The 5,615-nt window shown below is 41.1% G+C and overlaps 1 long non-coding RNA gene across 1 annotated transcript; it reads left to right on the forward strand.

The window, feature by feature from the left end:
* Positions 1-1,099: 1,099 nt before the first annotated feature.
* On the forward strand, positions 1,100-4,910 carry LOC115341097. The gene is made up of 3 exons (XR_003923280.2): positions 1,100-1,322; positions 2,942-3,032; positions 4,830-4,910. It is a non-coding gene; the product is annotated as an uncharacterized LOC115341097 (long non-coding RNA).
* Positions 4,911-5,615: the final 705 nt, after the last annotated feature.

Raw genomic sequence — 5,615 nt, forward strand, 5'->3', positions numbered from 1 at the left:
TTTGCCATGGTAGAATTATTCAGCATGTAAACATTGTTAGGATGTCTGATCTAGCAGTGTGAAGATACTTTCTTTAGATCCGAGATACTGGTTCAAATCTTTTCTTTGTAGTATGCATAGCTGGTTGCCTTTGACCAGATACCTAAGCTTGATAGGGCTCAGATGAGAATTTCCATGTTCAATTTAGTTATCAACCAGTGAATAAAATTGCATTTTTCAAACTATGCCTGGAATCATCTATATTTGGAGATGGTGAACAGCTATGAGCCTTAAGCCTTGGTGGAGCCGAAACATAGGCATTTCCTCTGTATCTTCCAAGCAAGAGATGGCCTAGTACCCATCCTTAAGGTACTCCTAATTGAGTTGGCACCACAAATCGTAACAGGTCAGTAGCTATATTTTATGCATGCCTCAATGTTTGGGTACACACCCAAGATACTAGAGCCCTGTGATGAATCTCTCACTTCTGCAGCTTTCAAGCTGATGTGGATTTCAGTAGTTTCCAGTATGTGAGAGACATATGTGCTGTGAACAGTGAATACCATCATACATAAATGCTTTAATGGGGGACCAGTGCCTAGTGCCTCATCATTATGGTTTAACTCCCCAGCAGCAAAATGGTGAAGCAGAATTTTGTTAACTTGTAAGAGTGCAGTGAGGATACATCACATAAGCCTTTGATGTGTGCAGATGTTCAGAAAATGCTAATATAATCTATCTAGAAAAGCTAAGTTATTGGCTTGAATATTTCTGTGACTGATGGATGAGTCTGTAATGCCTTTGTTTTCAGATACATTTTTGCATTTAGAAGACAAGCTACTGATGTGGAGATAGATTAGTGGCATTCTCAGTATTATGTCCCTGAACTTTGAGGCACTTGCAAAAACATGTCTATATTTCAGCTATGTTACTTGCATTTTCCTGTTTTTACATCGTTGTGTTAAGCACTTCTGTCTAAAAAAGGCACTTCCAGGAATTTCATTAAGGTATTGGGAAGCCCAGTGTACTGGAGCTGAACTTTATTCCCAGAACTATCAGCAATCTGTCAGTGGCAAGGTTTCCTGGAATGATATCAAAACCCCTGACTATAATGGCCATAGGAATGGTGCTAGTCCTTCTCCAGCAAATTGTATTTAATTGTAGTTCACTAGGAAAGTGACAATTGTTTAGAAACCCCACAGGCATAGGTAACATCACTAAACCTTAGACAGCTAGACAGATCCTAAAGGTTGTAACTGCTGAACACTAAGGCTTTCTGGTACATCTACAAATCTACACAGTAGTGGAATGTGAGTACAGGGAAGGATGAAGTGAGAATGAAGGTAAGGCTACATGTCTCCCTGCTGCCAGCTGAGAAAAATTTGAAATATATATTTTTCCAAATATTTGTTAGGCATGAAGTGGTGGTAAATAGACCAAGCAAAAACCTCAAGCTTCTGGTTTTGTATGCTCTTTTGTTGCAAGTTGGAATGAACAGCTCAAACTTAAGTCTTTTTATGGAATGAAATTTGCAGCAAAAAAGATCTGTTCAGAAACATGAAAGATTTGGTTCTGAAAAAATAAAAGATATGTTCAGATATAAAATGAATATGAAGTAATAAACGTGAAACAAAATATTTTGACAGTACTGAAATGAAAAGTTTTTACACTAGTGATATGAAGGAGAAAGTCAAAAGGCTTCCCTTTGACACTGATTTTATGACCAATAAGGCAAATTTCTGCAAAACATCTTTGATTACAAGAAAACAGCATTTTCTGCAGGATTTTTTTTTTTTTTTTTAGCCACCTCTGGCTTAAAAAAATAATTTTCTGGAAATAATCATGAAAACTACTCTCTTTACCTAATTAATTCCTTGAAAAAGTACTGCCTATATATGATAAGTCCTAAACTGAATCAACCTTGAGAATGCTAAGGAAGCTTCTTCACAAAAGCAAAAAGCAAGAATATGTGAGAGGATGACAGTGGAAGACAAAAATTGGATCCGAATTCCAGTGGCTTTAGAAAGGTTCATTTCTCATCATTATTCTCAGCCTTTTGACATATTTGCTGTATTTGGCAATAAGCTGTCAAAGGAGGGATTTTCACCCAAGTGATATTCTTGACCATTATCAATAGATTTATATATTGAAGATTTGAATGTCTCTCCACACTGTCTACTCTACTCAGAACAGTTTTTAATTAGCACATAGTGGTTATGAAAGCAGAAAAAAAGCTAAAATAAGAGTAATCATTTTGATTTTTCTCCTTTAAGTTATAGCAAATGATCATTGTCTAGGAGATCTTTACCTCTAAACATTTAAAAGTACAGTGATTTATGCCAAGTAGAACAGAGTCTGAAGGATAAGAATCTGTCACCTCTGTGATTGCCTTTGTTTTGCATAATGTAATTAAAGAGATGCATGCCAAAATAAGGATGATGTGCAATGAGTCCACTAATTGTACTGGTTACATTTATTTTCATTCTTTTACAGCACAAATTCATTTTTGGATGTAGATTCTTTACACCTTTAACTGCTGTGATGACTCTCACATGGCAGAGTATAATCATGCAGAATAAACACAATCTGTGCACCAGTTTGTTTTCTTCATTTTTTTTTTCCCTTACAATTTCTAAAAGAAGTGACATTTTTGCTGTTAAGGTATACCCTCAGCTTCCCAGTTTTCTGCGGCTGGTGACAGTCTGTAGGAGTGAAGCATTACCCACATTAGAGGAAGATCAAGTTAAGAACCACTTAAGCAAGGCGAGCATACACAAGTCCATGGGACCAGATAACATGAATCCAAGGGTGCTGAGGAAGTTGTTTGATAGAGTTGTGAGCCTACTTTTTATCATTTTCAAAAGTTTATGATGACTGGAAAAAGTTCCTAATGGATAGAAGAAGGCAGACACCAAGCTTACCCTGACAAAAGAAAAGTGGATAATGACTAGCTTATCTTCAGTCTCCAGGAATGTTAAGAAGCAAATGTTCCTAGAAGCTGTGGCCAAGCACATGAGGGACTGGACAACTGGGAACAACCAGCATGACCAAGGGTAAGTCATATCTGACCAATCTGATTGCCCTCTATGATGAGGTGACTAGCTCTGAGGATGAGGGGAGAGCAGTGGATGGGATTTACCTTGATTTTAGCAAGATATTTGGCACAGTCTCCTGTAGTATCTGTACAGCCAAATTCAAAAGACATGGTTGGATAACTGGTCTACATCCTTCATATGTTTCAACTTGTGGATCACGACCCTTGATGTTGGCAATGCTCCGCATAATGCAACCCAACAGGCAGGTGGCCCTCTTTGCTAAGGGCATGTTGCTGACTCATGGTCAGGTGTTGTCCACCAGGGCCTCCAGGTCCTTCTCTGCAGAGCTGCTTTCCAGCTGGGTGTCCCCCAGCATGTATTCTTGCACAGGGTTGTTCCTCCCCAGGTGCAGAACTTCCCCTTTTTGAACCTCATGAGGCTCCTCTCAGCCCATTTCTCCAGCCTGTCAAGGTCCCTCTGGATGACATCACTCCTCCCAGTGATGTGTCAGCCACTCCTCCCAGTTTTGTGTCATCAGCAAACTTGCTGGGGGACACTGGCCCATCATCCAGGTCATTAATGAAGATGTTGAACAGTATCAGATCCACTATTGACCTCTAGGTTACACCACTTGTTATTGGCCTCCAACTAGTCTTTGTGCCACTGATCATGATATTTTGGGTTTGGCCATTTTGCTAGACATCAGTCCATCTTACTGTCTCTTCATCCAGTCCACACATCAACAGCAAAGCCTTACTGAATTCCAGGTAGACAATATCCACTGCATTTCCCTCATCTACCAGGCCAGTAATTTCATCACAGAATTTGGTCAAGCATGACTTCCTGTTGGTGAATCCAGCTGACTACTCCTGATGATATTCTTGCCTTTCATCTGCCCAGAAATGATTTCCAGGATTAGCTGCTCCATCACCTTCCCAGGGATCAAGGTGGGGCTGATTGACCTAAAGTTCCCTGGGTTTTCCTTCTTGCCCTTCTTGAAGATAGGAGTGACATTTGCTTTTTTCCAGTCTTTGGGCACTTCTTCTAGCCACTATGATCAATCAAAGATTTATAAAGAGTGGTCTCGTAATGACATCAGCCAGCAACCTCAGGGCTTGTGACTGCCTCCCATCCAGGCCCATGGTCTCATGCATATCCACTTTGCTTAAGTACTCCCTGACCTCATTCTCTTCTACCAAGGGTATATCTTCCTTGCTCCAGACTTTTCCTCTGGTCTCTGGAACCTGGGATCCCTGAAGGGTATTTTTTCTAGCAAAGACTGAGGCAAAAAAGGAATTCAGTACCACAGCCTTTTCCATGTCCTGTGTATCCGGGTTCCCTGTCTCAGCAGTGGGCCCACATTTTCCCTAGACTTCCTTTTGTCCCCTAAGTACTTATAGAAACCATTCTTGTCTTTGCCAGATCATTTGCCATCTCTTGTCAGATTCAATTCTAGTTGGGTTTTACCTTTCCTAACCTCATCTCTGGATCCTCAGATAATCTCTCTGCATTCCTCACAGGTTACACATCCTTGCTTCCATCCTCTGTATGCTTCCTTTTTGTGTCTGAGTTTGGCTAGGAGCTCTTTGTTCATCCATGCAGGCCTCCTGGCATTTTTGTCTGACTCATTGGGATGGACAGCTCTTGAGCTTAGAAGAGGTAATCCTTGAATATTAACCAGCTTCCTTGGGCCCATCTTCCCTCCAGGGTCTTATCCCAAGAGACTTTTCCCAGCAGATCTTTGAAGAGGCCAAAATCCACTCTCCTGAATTCCAGGGCTGTGAGCTTGCTTTTTACACTTCTGTCTCTCTACAGGTTCCTGAACTCCACAATCTCATGGCCACTGCAGCTGAGGATGCTTTTGACCTTCACAACCCCACTGAGCTCCTCCTTGTTGGTGAGTATGAGGTCCAGCAGAACACCTCTCCTTGTTGGCTCCTCTATCACTTGGAGGAGGAATTTGTCATCGATGTTTTCCAGGAACCTCCTGGATTGCTTATGTTGCTATGTTGTCCCTCCAGCAGATACTGAAATAGTTGAAGTCCTCCATGAGGACCAGGGCCTGTGAACATGAGGCTCCTCCTATTTGTCTGTAGAGAGCCTCATCCACTTGTTCTTCCTGGTCAGCTGGCCTATAGCAGACACCCACTACAGTGTCACTCTTACCTGCCTTCTCTTTAATCCTTATCTATAAGCTCTCAGTTGGCTCCTCATCCATCTGCAGGCGGAACAGATTCTATGAGTCTACGTTTCTATGTATTACAGTACACAAAATGTTCTTTTTCAACTTTGGGCTATGCAACTCTTTTGCTTCCTCTCACACTGATGTGTGATGAGGAGCTAATTTCCACTCTCTGCTCTACGTGTCAAAACTTTATTTGCCAATTTTATTTCTAAAACCCTCTTGCTTCTATGGTTAATACAATTGATTTATTTTTGTCATCTGGCTTCATCTCAGAGCTTAACTATTACAAATGCTTCCTTGACATTGATATAACCCACTAGTCAATGGAAGGCAGAACTGCTGCAGGCCATCAGGACCTCAGGTAGGTAACATGCATATGTATGTGTGTGTGTTTGACCATCACATGCAGCCCACAA

Source organism: Aquila chrysaetos, chromosome 5 (genome assembly GCF_900496995.4).
Source record: "Aquila chrysaetos chrysaetos chromosome 5, bAquChr1.4, whole genome shotgun sequence".
Taxonomy (NCBI): Eukaryota; Metazoa; Chordata; class Aves; order Accipitriformes; family Accipitridae; genus Aquila; species Aquila chrysaetos.